The sequence below is a fragment of the Tinamus guttatus genome, unplaced genomic scaffold (assembly GCF_059628265.1).
Source record: "Tinamus guttatus ecotype Peru unplaced genomic scaffold, ASM5962826v1 Tinamus_guttatus_pri_ptg000423l, whole genome shotgun sequence".
NCBI classification, from domain to species: Eukaryota; Metazoa; Chordata; class Aves; order Tinamiformes; family Tinamidae; genus Tinamus; species Tinamus guttatus.
Window position 1 is genome coordinate 1,832,600 of NW_028288957.1, and position 19,949 is coordinate 1,852,548.

Genomic DNA, 19,949 nt, shown 5'->3' on the forward strand with positions numbered 1-19,949 from the left:
TGCCCTAAAAAAAGCAACTTGTGGTTCCAAAATGACCAGACAGGTTCGCATTTAATGAGGGATCCTGCTAGCTCTTTATTTGGATTGCTAAATTTATTCCATTCACACACCTCCCACTTTTTACACACACAGGCAGTCGCAGCGTCACCCGCGCCGGGGCCGGGGCCGGGTCGCAGCCCGGCTGGGGACGGCTTCCTGCTAGCAGGCGTTTGGGAGCAGACAGGCCCTAGGCTCACATTTTCCCCAGAACTGCAGGCAGGTGCTTGTGGGCACCTAAGAGCGTGTGCTCTGCTTGCCTCCCACCATAGGTGCTCTTGCTCTGTCCCCTAAAGCTGGCGATGGACAGTCCCATGCTGGCACCAACAGGGATTTGCCAGCAGCACAAGGGACCGGACCCGCAGGGACTGTCACCTTCCAAGTGTCTTCTAAAGGATGACACCTCTCCTCTGGAAAACACAGGCATCAACATATGCACATGCATGTGAACATTATGAACATGCATATAGAGATACAGGCAGGTATGCATGCCCACTTTTTACATATGTACTACTAGGTTCTTCTATGTGTTTTACTGTACAAATTATATATACTTGTATATACATATATGGGCACAGCACATGTATCCTTTCCCCAAGTAGCACCTGCATGCTCTTGATGTTGGGCAGACCATCTGAACAGCACTTCAGCACATGCTTGTAAAGAAAGTTAGTTTCACAGGGGGCTAACTGAAGATCATCTCTATACACCCGAAAACCACATATATGCAAACATGTATGTGCGCAGATGCACATTCCTATATATATGTGCATATACAGGCACACACGCTGATCAAGGACTCGAACACATCTCCACGTGCACTGATAAGACAGCATCAGCACACACCTGCCATACGCTCCGGTCCTTCTGTCTTTGATGACAAGGGCAGGGCTCTGAGGAAAGCAGCTCCCTCTGTGCGTGGCCTCAAGGAGGACGACTTCCTTGCCTTTATTTGGCCATTGCTAAATCTGCCATGTTGGCTAATTCTACTAATAACAGCACAGTGAACATGCAGGTGTTTTCTTTTCAAGTGGGCTACACGTCACCATTCTGCAAGTTTTTCTTTCTTTTTTTTTTTTTTTTTTTTTTAAAAAGGAGTCTTTCTGTACAGTCCCCCAAGACAACCTCCCCACGGCCACGCTGCAGGTGACGAATGTTGTCGGACCCCGAGGGGAAATCCTGCAGCAGGCCCAAGGTAAACAGCCCAGCCTGAGCTGCCGACCACAGCTTTGCCAGGCTTCCTTCATGAGCGGAAGAGGAAGGCAACTACGTGTGTTTTATCACGGGGAAACGTGTACACGGCCTGAGCAGTGGGCACCGGGCATTCCTGCTCTCGCACAAGTGTTTGCGCTTCCCCTTTACACCAGAAAAAGGTATTTTTGTTTCCCTGGGCAGAAGAAAGAGGCCTTTGCACCAGGGTTGTGGTGTTGCAGCCCTGGATGCCAGCCCTGCTCCAGGAGCTCTTTGGCAGGCTAGCAGCAGCACCAAGCGAAAACCCTTCCAGCACCGCTCGGGCACTGCAACCCAACAGCTCACAGGACTACAACATCATGCTGCAAAGCCCAAAGCAAATCAAAATCAAGTGCTGCTTAATGTCTTAAGCTATGGCTTAATCCTCACCTCTGCTTTTACCCAAGTTTCTGTAAGTCGCTCTGTATCTCAGTGCCAAGTGAGTTCTTCCATGCAGACGTTGGAGCCTGCCTTGAGTCCATGCAAACTTGTAGCACTCGCAACATCCCCTTAATGCAGGAATCTAGGTGCAAACACAAGTGCAAGATCAGCCAGAAAAGACAAGGAGCATGAAGGGGCAGACGTGTCCTGCCCTTTTCATTGCTCTAAGGCATTTTACTAAAGGAAAAGGCCTCTGAACAAGCAAGTACCTCCAAAGGGGCGTCATCTTTTTAGCCTTTCATGCTCATGCAAGGCAGAGCAGGACTTGGCAATACAAAATCCTTCTGGGATTTGGATGTTAGCAGTGTCTTTGGTCTCCATGCTCCGAAGAGCGAGTTCTTAAGGACCACCTCCATAAAGCAGCCTCCTTGCACCACATCAAAGGTTCCATAAAGGTGCTTGGAAAACCTTTCTGCTGATAAATATTGCCACCTACCCATATCAGTTCCCATACACAAAAAGCCTGGCGTCTTGCTGCCTCCCTCAGTCACTACATATTTTCTTTAATTCTGGTCTCTCAAATCCTTATTAATCCACATTAATCCTTCTTTTTGCATCTTCTTTCTGTCCTGTACCCCAATCTGATTCCTAGGTTCATTGCCTTCATTCTACCTCTTTTTTCCTTGCTGTCTTCTGCTTTCTCCCTTTTTTCCTCCTTCCTCTCTTTCTCTACCACCACCCAGAGTGGCACCAATATCTTTCTCTGCTATTCCAGTGGTCTCCCTAAAGCCCACTGTTGTGGGCAGAACAACCCCCTGTAGTTTGACAAGTCCTCTATCAAGCCATATACTGTCAAACACAGCTCTTGGGCAGTTACTTTCCCTCCTCTTCCTTATCTGTCTATTGCTGTAGATACCGTGGGATGTATTTTCCTCTCAACCCGAGACAAAATTATACCCCTGTCTTTTGCCAGATATGAGTTCATGTTACAAACCTTTTTTTAGGTGCCTTAAACAATAACAGTGTTTTTTTGTTTTAAATTGAACCTGCATTTAACTCAGCCTCCAAAGACCTGATGTTGCTTTTGTCAAAATGTTGCTCTTGGACAAAGGGAAAAACACGGAGTTTTGCCCATCACAAAATACACCACGTACCCATCCTTTTTATAACAGCCAGCTCGCCCCGAGTGCCTTCAGAAGGTCACTGACTGCAGTCGTATCAGATCGTGCAGCAGTTGCCACCTCCACCCTGCTCGAGGTTGGGGTGAAGGGTTCCAAACAGGCCTCCCTCACCCCGGACTGCCGGCAGCGCTCGGGCAACTGGGCCACCAAGCAGCACGTGCCCCTGGACCCTGCTTGAACGCAAAGCCAAGGGTAACACGTCGGTGAGCATCTAGAGTGTAAGAGCAGCTTACATGAGGTAAATCTTGCCAGAAATATAGTTTATATAGATGAGCTTCTAGGAAAGTGAATGGCTCCTTAAACATGGACTATTTTCACTCGTCCAGTTTTGCACTCCTACTGGAGATGACATGGAGAGCCCAACCAATACATTATAACTTTATATCAAACAACCAAAACAGGAATATTTAAGAGCAATTTAGTGTATAGTAAGGTTTGGGAACCTGGTCCAAAGCTACTCAAATCACTGGATTGCTGGTCGTGAGCCTTTAATTTTTAACTCACAGCATGAGGTTACTTGTGAATTTTTTTGACTGACCTCTAGTGGCAAAAAATGACCAGCAATTAAAAGGGCTTTCTAAAAATTAATGAGATGATTAAAATGGATGGCTCTGCTTTGTCATAATCAGAGATAAACCTGTCTTGACTGTTGAACTCAAGTCAGCACCAGTATTTGGTCTTGAACCCAAATCCACTGAAGGGATTTGGAAATATTCAATAGATTTCTTTGAGCTTATGGCCATCTCAAGGGGTTTTTATTTGCTGCCCTGCCAAGGATGCATTTTTAAGGTGCTTTTGGCAATATTTGGTAATAGTGCCAAAAAGGAGCAAATTTGCTTGAATCAGATCTGTGGATTTGTTGTTAGTCGGAGGAAAAAAGCATGTTACTGGTTGTGCCAGGCACTCATGGATAGAGGCACATGCTCTTTGCTCACCTTCGTGCTGTTGCTGTGTCCTCTGCACTGTGACCTGCCTCTCTGCTGCTCTCTGTTTCATCAATAATGTCTGTTACTCTCGACCCCACGGCTTTCCTCCTCTGTACCCCCAGCACCATCTTCTGCATTCTTGCTCTCAGGCACCATCGCCCTCTTTGCATCTCTTCCTTACTGTTGCTACCGGAGTTGTCTCGAGTGTGCCATCACTTCCACCACTGCTACAGGGTTGTATTGTTACCACTGCTCTTGCGCCCACTGTTGTCACTGGTATTGTCTTCTCTGGGAACATCCTGAAAAGTGCAAGGAGCCAAGAAGTGCTTTAGAAGTGAGGGAGCTGTCACTCATCTGCCATATGCAGCACTGCCAATGGAAAGTTTCAAGCTGTAAAATGTCTTGCTTAGCTAGTTTAGCTTGGGTATAAAAAAAGGCCCCGATGCCAGCGAAGCCCTAGGGGACATCTTTGCTGATATACAAGGGAAGAATCCTACCAATATCTTGAAGTACCTGAAGATTTTCATTTAAGCATGGCCTAACTGCTTTCCTCTGGGTGCAGGGGTACGTGAACAGTCATTGAACATGTGTAGAGAGCATTGTTGAAACACACCAAAAAAATAAATTCTACTTAAGCAGCGAAAATTCAGAAAGAATAAAAAAAAACTATTTTAACTGCACAGAATTCAACTGTTTTTACATGAATCATTCAAAACTTCCATGAAATAGTTAGAGCAGTCTATCAATTGCTGCTGTTTTTTCCTTCTATAGAAAGTTTCCTGGTAAGCTTTTCCATTACCTTCTCTAGCGCTGTATTTTCAGACCTAGACATTCCCGCTGCACCCTCAACCCCAGCCGTGTCCATTTGCTGCTCTGCCCTCACGTGGCAACGCAGCCTCGTGTCACCTACCTACTGCAAGTGTCAATCGCTACCTAAATCCCTCAATGTCTGACCACAATTTAAATGTAATGTGTGATTTGCGGGGAGCACCACCTACAATTAGAAAAATATCGATCTAAATCCGATTTAATCTAATATCACGTGCAATTCACAGAGTAACCCCAAAAACTATGCCCATAGAGTAACCTCAAAAACTATGCCCAGCATAACGCTGTAAGCAGTGATTTATCTAAGCTTTGTTTTCCTCTGACTGAATTCACTGATTCCCTGTTTATTAATGATTTTACTTATCTTATGTACCAAGGCAGTTCATTTCGTAAGTAGCATCAGGAGCACAAAAGAGGAGATAGTTGAATCAGAAGGAAAATGGCTGGCTGGACTGGTTCTAAAATGCAGAATTTTCTTCAATGCACAGTACTAAAAACCAATATTGTGTCACTGTGTTTGTCCTGTTAGAACACTTCTGATTCCAACTGATAGTTTTGACAGCAACACCAAAACCCAAAAGAGAAAGAGACAGGGAAAAATCAGAATCAGATCAAGACTCAACGCACAAGCCCTCCTTCTTTCAAGTACTACCAGCTCATGGTTTACGTGCAGATCTGAAACCATTTGCCAACTACGTACTAGCGACATTGATCGGCTTCTTTAAAACAGGTACTAAATCCTGCTAATTTCCTACGCCCATTAAATGGACGGAACTGCTCCAAGCAAGCAGTGCTGCCCTGCAGAAGTAGCTGTTGCACCTCCCACCCCACCAGTAAGAGGTGCGACTCCAGCACACAGGGTCTTCCAAGGCAAAATGTTTCTAAATAAATGAAGGACTGGAAGCTCGAGAGACACACAAGTGGTGATAATTGCAGGTGGATAAACCGCAACTAGCGGTTGTGGACACAGAAGGGGAGAAGCTGCTTGTTTTGTTTTGTTTTTGTCTCCAATGCACCTGGAAAGACTGTAAGCAGGGGTGTTTTTCTTGTTCTTTAAAGTCTTAGTAAATATTACCAGTACTTAACAGTGTTAATAGGACAGAAAAATGCAGTGGCTCATGATAACATTTTACATATTTAAAGAATAGCATTGATACCGATATTGGAAAACCACCCAGGTGTTTTTTCCTCGAAAACCACCAAGTTACAAGTGGTGCAATACCAGGATGTCACCATCCTGGTTCTGCAGTGGAGAATCATGTGCAAGTTGGACTTAAACTTGTTCTTTTAAACTCGCGTAAGCTTTCTGCTCACTGAAAGAAAAAACAAGAAAAAAACAAACGGTAGGAACCTCCTGCAGTCTTGGAGTCTTGAATTACAGATATACAGGGTCCCATAAAGGTACAGACATACGTTTTATCAGAAGAATAACTTGTTTACTTACAGCATCAGGACAGGATCATTAACTCACTTTTAGATGTCTATGATTAGGCTTCCTTTACAGTCAGAGAAAACAAGCAGCTTTTACAGCACAAATCATATGACCTACTTTAGATGTCTACTTTAGGATTAAATAAATTGCACCTGTAAAGTGTCTGTTTTTCTCTTCTGATATGTCAGCCACTCCGATGCAGATGGCCCATTGGATGGTGCCTTTAACACTTGTACAGAGAAATCCCTTCCATGGTGCCTGGTTAGTAGTTTCAGTGAACAACCTCATAATTAGTGTCAGGCAAGTTTTCTGACTTAAAAACCTCAAGTTTTTAACTGTTTAAGATGTTTAGCACCTCTAGGATAAAGGGTTTTGAGGGGAACAAAAAACTAATCCCTAAAAACTAGTCATGTTTAGGCACCTCAAAACAAATATACTCCAAATAAAGACTACTTACAGCAGTGCAACCTAATAACTGCCCAGGGTCAGGCCGAAAGTCAATTTTCTGTTTCTGTCTCCCTCTCTGCCAATCCCCTACCTCTCATATGTTCTGTCGTGCTAGAACCAGCATCCTATAATTACTATGCTTCACCTTACCTTCATTATTTGCTGTATTTGGCATGAATAGAGGAGTTTTCCTGAACATACATTCCTCTGCACTTGAAATTTCACATTTCCTTCAGCATTTACAACAAAACTCAACTATTTAAATGAAACTAATGCTGGAATCATTTTCAGCTCTTAGCTATTCAGTACAGTGAAAAGACGACTTTTGCAAGAAGGGAATCCTTTCATTCAGTAGCAGTAAGTGAAAATCTCCACCACTTCCAGAGAAAACAAATCACATTATTCATAATTTATCAGTGAGGTAAAATTCGTATCAGTGTAAAAAGGCCTTGCCAACTTTCTCTGGACATACCAGGAAAATACATGGCTTGCCACAGACAGCAACCATTGGCCTCATTGCTCCACAAGTCCTTACGCTGTTTCTCAAATTTTCTTTTGGTGAGTCACAAAGTTATGACCTGGACATTTGTACATTTTCCATGAAAAACCAAAGCAAACAACTCTGCCAGCAGCTGAGAGGAACCCTGAGCAGATACGAGCAGAGAGCCCAAGCTTTCAGCCTGCAGCCCTGAAAAGACGACCAAGTCTTTGCGGTTGCCCAGAGTTAGTCAGCTAATTGTCAAGTTCTAGCTAGCAAGAACTAGCTACATGGCTGAAACCAGAGGAATCCCTTGGGACCAGGGGAATATCCACCTTTTTCCTGTTGAAAGCACAGGATAAGGACCACCTTCTCCAGGGACAGAGGGTTCCCAGGGAGCAAGGATAAACCCGCTTGGGCTGGAATGACTTCTCCAACCACAAGGCTCCTGAAAGGCCAAGGAACTCGAGCAAACACTCCCAAACCCATGGGCCTAGCTTACAGCTTTGGGCAATACGCTCTGAGTTTTAGGTCTGAGATACGGCCAGCTGCATTCGCATGCCTGTGAGATGTCTACAGACATCTACAAACATCTCAACAACTTGTTGTAGGGGAAGAAATACACCGAAGGAAAGGAATGATCTAAGTGATTGCAGGAAACAGGAACTCCATGAGTGAAAATAAGTGGCACTGAAGCACGTGACTAACGGGAACAGCCAGTGAAGCCAGGAACATGGTGGGCTGCTTGAGGGAGGACCACAGCTATACGGACAGGCAGACTTTCCTCCTGGAGGGCAGCCAGTCCTCTCCTGGTTTGTATGCTGTAATTATGTCTCCCTTTTGGCTAAATTTACCACTGCTCAGCATGGCTGGACAGGAATTATTACCGCAGTCCTCCTGAAAGCCTGGAAAAGCTGTATGCATACGGTCAACATAGCCCTGACTAATAGATGGGCAGCAATTCGGCCTGCACTTTTTCTGGGCCATTTTTCAGAAGCTAGCAATATTTTCCCTGTTTGGAGCTGGATCCGGTGAAGACACTAAGCAAGTGCTTGAGTCACAGCTCCTGAAGAGGTCTAGTGTTGCACTTGTACATCAGCCTGTTCAATTCCTTTGGAGCAGGACAAAGACATCATTCGACACCACCAGCGTTTCTACTCCTTGAGTAGACATCTCGGGGTAGCTTACTGCAGTTTGAAAAATCAAAACTGTTTCATACACTGGTTGTTTTAAACCTCTTGGGTTGGATATTTTGGGTGCAGTGCTCATGAAATCCCTGCATAGCTTTCCTCAGGCTTGAACGAGTCCTGGATTCCATCTCTAACATTCTCAAAGAACCTCCTTGGAAAATCCCACCTATAACCAATGATCAGAACATAAATGATTATAACTCAATATGAGAGAGACTGAGACTTTTCTGAGTAGAAATAAAAAGGGTTCCAATCACATTCTGGGTTATCCACAAATACTCTTGGCAAAACGTGAAATCTCCAACTTCAAAGGAGAAAAGTGCAATAATTTTCTCTGCTCCTTTAGCCTCAAAAGGCAGAGATGAGAAGCACTTCTGGGTGGATTTATTGACAATACAGAGTCACTTCAAATACCAAAGGGAGTCAGAAATCCGTTCGGATTTTCTCTGAACATATTGTTATTTCACAGGTGTTTTTGGCATATGTTCCTCAGTTGATGATCTAATAGTTTATCAAATACTATTATTACTAAAGAAATGCTGTAGCAACATCTTTCATAATGATATCCCATACTACATGAGAGTCTATATAATCAAAACCCTACAGAAGTTATTCGGCATTACTCAGAGATCTGCATCCTAATTTTAAATTGCTGTCAGTAAGAAGAAAATACTTATTCATTTTTATCTCCTCATTTCAACTTTTAGCCCCTAAGAAGTTGTATAAACAAGGAGGAGGGAGGAATATTCTGTTATTGTAATTCCATACCAATCAAATTACCTGAGCACATTTTAAATGAAGGACTAAATTCTGCTGAACAAGTATAGTCTGATTCCATTAAATTTCCAATGAATTCTATGACACACATCAGAAAATCAATGTATATGTGATCACATGTGCTAGCAACAGCCTTTTGACTTGAACTATTTTCCATTCACTATTTCCAGTGTAAATCAGTATCATCACAATCCATTTTTCTGCATGCTGAACACACACAGGGATAGCAGAAATCCTTTAAAGAGGAAAAGAGTCACAAGAAATGCACTTGCAACCAGTCATTCACAATTCACTCAAACAGGAGGAGAGAGATGTTCAATAAACAAATAAGGAACACTGACGCAAACAAATATAGGAGACATTCTGGAGCAGAGATGCAAAGTCTTCCTTCAGTTTTTTTAGAGTAAGTTCAGGACTAAAACCATTGTTAAAACTTTCCTGAGCGCTTCTACTAGTTATGCTGCTTGAAATGTTTATGAGTTGCAGATATACATATTGTCAAACCTTCTCCCTGCTGCCTAAGTGGAGTGTACTTGAGTCACATACGTTAACAGTCAGGCCTGAGCTGCTGCAACAGCCTCACTGTACCTAGAAATAATTATACAGTATGCTCCGTGGTTCCTGTCTTTAAGGAAATTGCATAAGCCCCACTGTCTTCTGCAAGAAACCTCTCCTGAAACAACAGGAATGGAGAAGACAAAACCATAAAAGGACTTCCTTCATCAGCCTAGGCATCTGGATAGTGTGAGAGCGAAGGAAGGATCCCTCAGAAAAATAAAAAAAATCAGGACGCCAGGAAACTTTGAAAGCCTTTTTAGTGACTGTATCAGACAACTCTGCTTCTGGCACACATGGCAGTTCCAAAGAGTAAGCCAAAGAAAATCATCGAATCACAGAATGCTTAAGGTTGGAAGGGACCTCTAGAGGTCATCTAGTCCAACCCCCCTGCACACGCAGGGCCAAGGACTGTTATTTACAAAATAAAGATAAAAGAATAACTTGTAGGTTGTCACAAGACACCTTAGAGCCTCACCTTGATCGTTTTGGTGCTATACCTCAGTATTCAATCCCCAGTGTAAGCAATGAGTGGCCTAAAATCCTGAAGAGAGCAGCTTCTGTCAGAAGCAGTTCAACAGGACTTCACACCATCACTCAATGTACAGCAACTGTTACAAAAATCACCCCAGGACCCCAACTGTATTCAGATATCACACATCCGAACCCTCATCTGCAATAAGGCAACTAAGGACTTTCTCAAAAACAGCCAGTCCTTCCTTTCAGGAGATAAACTCCCTCTTCCTCGCAGGAAAAAGCTGTTGGCGCGCACGACTTGTTAATCGGATAAACACAGATGCAATATGGAGCTACAGCCCAATGAAGAAAACAAAGGTATAAAAGTCTGCTAGCAAACATAAAAATGAGCCCAAGCGCATGCTCAAATGAGGAAAAGGACACCAACCCCACGAACATCATAGTCCTCCTTGCTAAAATTGGAATTTGGGAGTACCACTCGCTGTTGCTACCAGAACGAGGGCCCGAAGGAGCAGGAGGATTGCACTGGAAAATGGAGAGAAACTCGGAAATGTGCATTTAACAGTATGAATCTGCTAAGACTTTTTCCTCTGTAAAAGTCTTCTAACAGCATTGCTCTTTATTTCTGTAACAATTCGGTCTGAACTAATAATGATTAGACTCTCCAGACTTCAGCTACTCCATTGACAGGCTCTTGACTAAATATACATCATGCTGCTTCTTTTCCCATTAAGAACATTTTGAATTTAGCAGCATTCATTTATGAGCATGAGCTCACCCTAATGTGACTATCTCAGAGATCTCAGTCTCAAATGTGTGGTCCTGATGACAGGTTTGTTGGTTTTTTTTCTGGCTGCAGATCTCAAATGTCAAATTCCTGGAGGAAGGAAGGTGACAGTCATAACTTCCTGCAACGTAGCACTTACACACTGTGTTCTTTTTGTTCTTTTTTGGTTCTTACTTCCTTCTAAGTATGCAGAGAAATAAATGCTTGCTTACACAGGGAGAAGCTGTTCTCCTATAGCATAGTTGTCCTTTCCCCCCCCACACACTTCCACAGTAAGATTATAATTTGATTCCAAGTTTTTTCCTCTACCCACATTTATTTTGGGATTTTCAGCATTGAAATTAGTACAAGTCATTCAGCACAGGAAGTCACAGCTTCTGCACTAGACAAGCGCACTTTGAAATAAATAACATATTTTGATTAAGAATTATATAATTTGCTCAAAGCAAATATGCCAAAGCAATAGACTGGATATAGGTGCCATATGCCTGGGCCATACACATTTACAGAATGATTTAGAATTTTACCTAATTCACATCCTTTTGGTGGGAGCTTCTACATTGGTTACTGAATATTTCTGAATTGTGTATATGCATAACCTAGACAAAGTTTTCCAAATAACTACCTAAATATCTAGCAATAACATTTCCCACCATGAAACCGGATCAAAAAGGATTAAGTGGAAGCCTGAGGTGTAAAGAAACACATAAAACCACACTGCACTTCATTAAATGGAAGCTGATACTCCGTCTTCAGTGCCACAGAGCTTGATATGAGAGTTAACCAGGCACTGTGTATAATGACTGGGATTCAAAATACTCTTTCTCCTGTCCTTTTTAAAATACATGGCTCACCTTTGTTCAGATTCCAGAACTAATTATGGACAAGAATCTCAAAAGATAAGTCTAGGCAAATAATTCAAGAAAACATTCATTTTTCTCTATTAGTCTGCTTTTGCAAAATCAATGCAAACATTTTACAGGCTTTAAACACTCTACAACTCACCAGAAAATTTCTGCAGAGGAGAGGAAATGACCTAATGAGAAGTTTTAATTAGAGGAAGCAATGCAACACTGAAAATAAATACAAAGCAAAGGTGTCCGAGACGCAGCTTTAACACCCCCAATAAACCCAAGGAAGACTGCAGCAGTCTGCGAAGTTCTCACTCAGCGATACGCGTCCTGCCCAAAAGAGATGAGACGTCTTCAATGGTCCTCTACAAGAGCATTACATTTCCCAAGTCTGCTTATCTGGTGATGCAAATAAACCCAGGATACTGCTCTAACCAGCACCCGGTACGTACAGCAAGAGCGAGTACTGTCTGGCACAGCACCTGTATTGGCCTAACTGTGCAGAAGGAGGAATTCACCTTGCACAGGTAACAGAACATCTGCTGTGGTCTGTACTTCACATAAAGCTCCATAGGCAGCTAGAGCATCTTTGCACTCGCTAATTGGCTGTGTTTGATCATCCCTTGTTCATTTTCCTCAGAAGTAGCCTGTCATTCTGCGGCCGGGGAAAAAAAAAGCTGCCTAGTTATTGCAAGGTAGCAAACGAGCCCCAGCTCATCCTATTTTACTCCTGCTTTGCTCCCAGTCTCCCCAAAACAAGGAATCAAAGCTACCCCGCAAAAAGCACCAGGGTTAGAAGGAAAAACAACCGCCATTGAAATGCTGATCCTGCCCCAAGTCTGCACAATATTTAGCTCCGCTCAACGCCCTGTTCCCTTCACACTTAGATAATCATGTTTTTAAATAGGCATCTCTTCAAATACCCTTTCCCGCTAGAGAACTAAAGTGTTTTGGGTGTGGACTGCCTTCTAAAACTGGTCCCATCAGGTAATTCAGAAGTCATATTTTTAACCTGACAGATCACCAAACACCGAGCGTGACACCCACCCACCTACCACTACTTGCTCTGTCTTGTGAGGGGGGCCATAAAAAAGTGAGACATCAAACGGGCCAGAAGACAGAGTTGATGAGATGACCCTCACAGCGTTACAAATGATACTCTTTTTGAGGAAGAGGCAATTGTACCAAATTACGGATGCCTGCAGCAAGGTGGGAAAAAAAAAAAAAAGATAAGAGCAATCCTATATGAAGCTTGCAGCCCAAGGTTGGGAAGAACACGTGGACCATTCTGTGCCCTGAAAACGTTTGGCAGCGACTAACTAGAGCCAAGGAATGCCTAGCTTCCTTCTGCAAAGACCTGCAGTTTATTCCAAGTAGTCTTAAAGCTGCTGGTAGCAAGGGAAGCTCACTCAAATTCTTCCTTGAAGTCAGGGCAAATAGGGCACCAGCCAGTCCTAGGGATTTTGACATGGTAGTGATGTAAAATGCTTCCTATTTGGGGGTGGACACTCACAGCCACAGCAGGCAGACACATGCAAGAAGGCATGAGCTGCTTGACCACACACTGCATTAGCCTGTTTGAAAAGGAGGCCTAAAATCCAGAGTAAATTAATGTCTGCGTTCACTGAAATTATGCATCTGTAATGTTATTCTTTACCACATGCTGCACAGAACCACAGAACTCTGTGCCCCATTGGTTCCTCTCCAGAGGGCAGTTAATACTACAAGAAGTGCCAGCTATAGAGGAAATAATTAACAAGATTAGAGAGTAATATATGTCATCAGGGCGTCATTTGCCAAGAGGTTGACCTTTTCTTTTTCCTCATATCAATGACTGCCTATCTTTACACAGCTTTGCTGTCACAAGAGCGATCGCAGGTATCGCTCTGCAATTTCTCAACACATGGCAGTCATCCAAAGAGCCTAGAGATCCTGCACAAACCTACCTGCGGCGACAGGCCCTGCTAAGTAGGGCCTCTCCCCAGTGCTAAGATTCAGGTCCTCTCCCCAGTGCTCATTTCCAACCTCACAGTTTGGACAAGCACAACATACAGCTTTGAGGATGTAGTCTTCTGAACGCAGTATCAATATACCCATTGGAAGGGTAAAACACACAGTTGCTTTTAGACGTTTCGCAATAACAGCTGTCAATAAGACGAATAACACTAGCAATCTTGAATGACTTTAAAAAGCAAAAAAAGAAAAGGAAGAAAAATAACAACTGCAATTGAAAATTCAGAAATAACAATACATTTTCCTGGTGATATTCTAACCCAGTTTATTAAATTCTGCAACACTGCGTCCTCTCACCATACTGTAAATAAGACAAAAACGGACACCCATCAGAGACATCTGTCTGTACAAAAAGGTCCCCACACACCTCACTGCTAATAGATACAACCAATTCTATAACAAATTGCTGCAGACAGCCCAGCAGGCAGCTGTGCAGTTCACACAGACCTCACTTGGCGTGGAGGGTGATGGGGACACGCTCATCTCAGCTTTCGGAGGGAGCTCCCTTCTGCTCGCCCTGTTCCTTCCGCAGCTCCCTGCTAGGAGAGGAGGTTAAGCTAAGTCAGTCTCAGTCTCTTCTCAGTACCTCATCTACTACTCAGCACAAGAGACTTTTGCAAAGTATGAGCTGCAAAAGGCTACGTATCTCCTAGCAATGCTCTGTATGACCCCATGCTGGCTCTCCTGAGCCTTTTTACCAAACGTTCTTAATATGCTGTGATTATACACGCCTAGAGACCCCCTCAAAGACTAGAAATTAGGAAACATTGCTCTGCACCCAGAATGTACCATCTGAGCAGGCAACACTGGAACACCACTTGCTGTGAGCATCTACATTTTTCTTTTTTAAAAAACAAAAATGAAAAATGGATACTTTTTTTTGCTCTTTCATTTCAAAACTTCCGTTTGTTTCACGCTATTGCCATAGAGCTGCACACTCACTTCCTATGACCATCAACTTCAATATTGAATGAAATTACTCTCATTTGTAATTTGAAATGTGTTTGAAAACCCTTGAGATTTAAAATCCATCTACAGAGGCAGAGTGATATGGAAGCACTCAGTGGAGCACCAGGAAAGATGCAGATCAGCCACAACAGCAGGTCTGATCCACACTGCACCTGCTGCTTTTGCATCAGGCTCATATGAAAGTTTCACCCTGCACTAGGTCTCCAAAATGTTTAAATGGAATAAACATAAACTCTTCAGGTAGATTTAGAGGTGGTGGGACTTGGGCAACTCAAGTGCTTTCAGTAGAATTGTACTTAAAAGCCCCAACTTGGCCTTGTTTTCTGTTTCTCTTTATCAAAGCAAATGAATACTTGAATAACATGGCAAGCCAAAGCACATTTCAATACCCTTGAATTACAGAGGGGTTCAGGTACAGATAAGACAGTTGCAATTCAAATTCACCTCTAACTAATGTTGGGTTAGGGATCTGTTTTCTTAGGTTGTTCTTTTCAATTCTTCTTTTAAGGATGTTGTTCAACAAAAAAGTCCATACAGCTTAGGTCTGTCTGCTGAATACAAAATAGCCATCCCTTGGTCTGAGCTTTAAAATTCCTCCTGAATGACAGTCAATGTTCCTAGGTTGTGAAAGCTGTGTATTTCTCTTAATTTCAGGATCTGTAGGCAATGTGGTCAAAGATGACACAGCCCAGTGCAGGAACTCACTGAGGGCAAGATTAGTCTCTTTAATACACCAACTGCACCATGTCTCAAAAGACTAAAAACTGGGTTAGCCTAAGTACCCGGCAGCCTAATCAGAACCTCTACCTTTTTCTGGAGTCATTTCCCATCCATTACATGTGCAAGTCACATCTTACACATTTGGATGACTTGAGTCCTCAGTAGAATTTTTTCCCATCTGTTATACGGGATGATGAAAATCATACATGGAAAACTTTCTGTAAAGCACTTAAAGTTGGATAAAGAAATTAAAGGAACAATATTAAAAAAAATCAAAACAGAACTCAATCTATCTCGCTAGGCAAGATTACACATTCACCTGATGAGTGCAGATGACTAGTCTGATTAAAAGCATTTGACCAGATATAACATTTACGCTAAGAAAAGCAAATTGTATCAATTCAACACTGATGTGCCTTTCCCTGAAAGCAATCACAAGTGACCTTTCATCAGGCAAGTATATTCCCACTGGAACTGCAATGGGACCAGTTCTTTGCCCCATGCAAACACTAATACACTGAACAGATCCATCTGCTATGGAATGGACTCACCAGCCTAGTTAACCTCTGCATGGTTTCTATCTGAGTATCAAACCACACATTTTCCATCTATCATCATATTTGCTTCCGTACCTGCAACACAAGCCCTAAAATCTAGGATTTCACTTGGTTTGGACTGCCTTTTTCAAGACATTGCTTCTAGATCTCCAGTACCTTGTTTTCCCTGGGACAAAAAAGCTTCCTGTACTTTATGCACAATCCTACAGATATATATGCAGAAACATTTTTAAAAGCCCCGAAGGCATTTAGGTGGTTCTGAAAATCCCATGCAGATATCACCATTCCCACAAAGGCAAATGTTATGGCATGAAGATTTGAAAAGAAAGCCATGAAAAGAAAGCCAGGTAGTTTCTCAGAGAATAAAAATTTCATTTCTTTTTCCATACAGTAACTCTCCAGAACACAATCCAATATTCATTCCTTCGAGATAAAGCGGAGTAATTTACTAATTTAACTTGATAGAGAGGACAAATATTAAACAGATATAATAATGATAAGCTATATAAACATTATAATTACTGTTAGTACTTCATTTCCAATAGACATTTACGCTTAGAAAGCAATGCATGCAAACTTCTTGGGAAAACATCCCTGTGAGAATACCTAAAGAGCCACAAATGTCCGCACACCAATATACCTAGATAATCCCCTAACTCCTCAAGGATAATGCATGAAAAAAAAAAAAAAACCACCACGCATTTTCGCTTTGGTACCTAAGCTTTAACAGAGATGATCAGAGGCACCAGCTCCTTACTTTCCCCAGCCTTGCCTCCTACCTATTCTCCTACCTAGCAGACTAAAATTTAACTCCACATTAAATGGTCCATGTTAATTAAAGTAATCATTCCCAACAGGAAAGGACAAGCAATATTTGTGAAAATTTGTTTTCCGTGGAAACCGCTACAGGCTGTGGGCTTCCTCAATGAGGCACTGAGCAACTTAAGGCATCAGGCTTCCTGCAATTCTGTGGGAATTTTAGGACGTATATTATGATATTGTAAAAACAGATGTTTTAAGAGTTATAATTCTGTAAGAACTAATTTTAGAACCATGATGAGCAAAATTTCACTGAATTCAACTCAGCAGATAATTATACACTTGATACAAAACCGTAAAGGGTGGCAGGAGGAAAAATAAAAAGAATTGCATTTATAATACCTATCTTTCATAGAAATCTGGCAAGGAAAATAGTTACATAACCCTAAGAGCGTCATCAATACAGGAGACCAGAAAAGTGGTTCACAGACTTCCAGTGCTCTTAACTAAGGCTCTCGGCAGTTCCAACGTATCCTCCTAGCAAATCTTTCCTTTCAATAGAGGCTTTTCTCCTGTAGCAGTGAAGTCCTACCAGGTTTTGGACCATGAGGCATCAGGCAGGTGTTCAGGTGCATCAGACATATCAATAATTCTGTGATCAACCACAGTTTACAACTACCGGTCATAGACATGTTTATAGTTCTGCAAGTATAATCTGGCAGATTATACTTAAAATGTTTAAGCATAATCACTACTGTAATGATTATATGATAATATTCGTAATCATTAACATGATAATAATAATGTTAAGTTTTAATGGGAGGCTCACATTTGACGAGCTTTAGCCATTGACCCAGTGGAGCAATGCTTGCACGTGGATACAGATTGGAGGTTGGGTCCAACAGTTGAGGCACGGCCCATTTCTCATCCTAACATGGGATGGACACAGTTTCGGTCACCAACAGACCGAGAGGGATTAGACTGGAAGTCTACAAACGAAGTGTGGTTGCACGGTTTCCTCATGTATTCTGAGAAAACACTTCTATTCCAAGTTATTCACAGTGTTTCAATGCAGCGTGAAGCACATTTGATAGCAAAGTCAACCTTGGTGCATGAGAACTGAACCTAGAATTCGCAGAACTGAGGAGGAAAGAAACTTGACAGTTAATGAAACTGTAAATCCAGCTCTTGGAGCTGGTGCATCGCAGCCCTGCACGGCTCAACACCACTCTCTTGTGGGCACAACTCCAAAGGCACACGGAGCCTCCGGAAGCGCAGGCAGCTCCACTGAAAAGGAAACTGTTCTTGTCAGTCCAACTGCCTCTCCCTTATGACAAATCATACCCACAAAACACCTTTTCTGCCAGGGAATGCATGCAAGATAGATATTAATCAGTCTACAGGGTTGGAGCTTTGTCTTGTCTTCCTTTGCTTCAAATGCCCATTTATAGTGACACTTTGGCATAAAGTAGATTTATCACATCCCTGTAATCTGCCTTCTTTCTCATGTTTAATCTTCCTGATATCAGTACCTCTCGTATAAGACCTGTATAAAATTAATTCATGCCCTTCTACTGTAGAGCCAAAACTGATGCAGTTAGTTATATACTCCCCTAAAAAGGTCTTCCAGCCATGATAAATACACTGGTACTCGACTCCATCCTCCTGAGTAAAACAAGGACCAGGTTAGGGGGTAATTATTCTATTTTCAAATGAAATCATCTAATGAGTCACAGCAATAATTTCTAGGTTGCAGTTTTCCAACACAAAAACTACTGCTTTTGTTTTTGTTTTTGTTTTTTTTTTTCCCATAATTTATCATGATGATAGAGCACCTCTTTCTGGTGATAAAGTTGCCAATTGCTCAACAAGAAAGTCCTAAAATTACACTCCATGGCACAGGAAGAATGGCTGCAAATCTCCCTGCTAGTGCTGATGGTGGTGAGAAGTTGCAGCCTGGCCCTCAGAAAACAACAAGCTTCTTTTACAGCCAAAGCATTTTGTCATCAGAAACAGAGGTTTTGATTTACTGAAACCTTTTGAAAACTTCTGATAGCTTTGTTGGGGCCTTAGCGCTTTTGCAAGAATGTGAGGAGCTGAAGCGATGAGAACCGAGGAGCTGAAGTGATGGGAACCAAGGTCACCCGGAGAAGATAACGCCTGTTAGCAACTTTTAATGAATTAGGCCAGGCATAGCCAGATAAGCGTCCGGGAGGCCCAGCAACAGAGCATCGAGAACACCAGTCAGCTGCAAGCTAGCTGTGCATGGACACTAGAGCCTAACCAATGGGAATGCTGTTGCTTAGCGCGTGTCTGCGTTTATGGGTGTTGGAATTGTATAAAGCTACATAGCAGACAATAGTAAAGCGAATCCAACCTGCTTCACATTGAAGTGTCGTTCATCCCGTCTCACGATGGTGGGCCTCGGCATCTGGTGACCCCGACGTGATTCTGGGTAGAGTGGAGCCGAAAACGCAAGGGATCCTGCAGCCAGCGGAGAAGTAGCTGGGCGCCCGAAGGAAAGCGGATCATGGCCACGGCTGACCGGTGAGTCAGGAAGCAAGATGGGAATTGCTGCATCAGGAAGCAGGATGGGAATTGCTGCATCAGCAACGGAGCGTGCAACTATAGAAAGTTTGTTAAAGCTCGCTCAAAAGACTGAGACTGAGATCTCAAAAGCCGATTTAATTGACTTACTGCTGTTCTGTAAGCAGAAAAGGCTCATGGAGGAAGCTTCTCAGGTATATAAGCTCGAGTCCTGGGAGCGAGTGGGAAAGGAACTGTGGCATGGTGTGCAAGTAGGTTCAAAGGAAGCTCGGCGACTTGCAAAAATATATCGTCCCGTGCGGCTAATGCTTGAACAATTGCACGGGGAGGCCCAAGTCGCTGCCGCTCTGCGGGAAGCACTCCGCGGAGGAAAAGGGGAGGAGAGTGGTTCGGGAGACTCCGAGTGGACTGAAGTTACCGAGCCGAGTCCATGCGAGGAAATGGATGATAAGGAAAAGGGGGCTCCATCTTGGCAGGCATGCCCAGTAACTTTAGCTGAACGTGAAGTATTCGGGGGAGCGGATGAGGATCTTCCCCCGTGGGAGGGGGAGGAACGACCACCCCCGGAACGACCACCCCCCACAGCGCCTGAGATGAACGTGGATCCAATTAAAGCACCGATCCCGGATGGGTCGGACGACGATGACACCGTTGTCCAAGGAATGCGACGAGAACTTCGGGAGCAAGCGGAGAGAATGACGGAGTTGTTGGAACAGATGCAGCGATTAGATGGCGGGTCCAGGGCAAGGGATGTGAAGGCAGCATATAAGGCTGCCCATAAGGCTATAGTAGAGGGGTTGGAGAATGT

General features: G+C 43.1%; 1 protein-coding gene across 1 annotated transcript in view; it reads right to left on the bottom strand.

Annotated features, from left to right (window-relative positions):
• The window catches only part of SPP1 (secreted phosphoprotein 1), an 80,914-nt gene that overhangs the window by 42,337 nt on the left and 18,628 nt on the right, over nt 1–19,949 (bottom strand). The window lies entirely within an intron of this gene.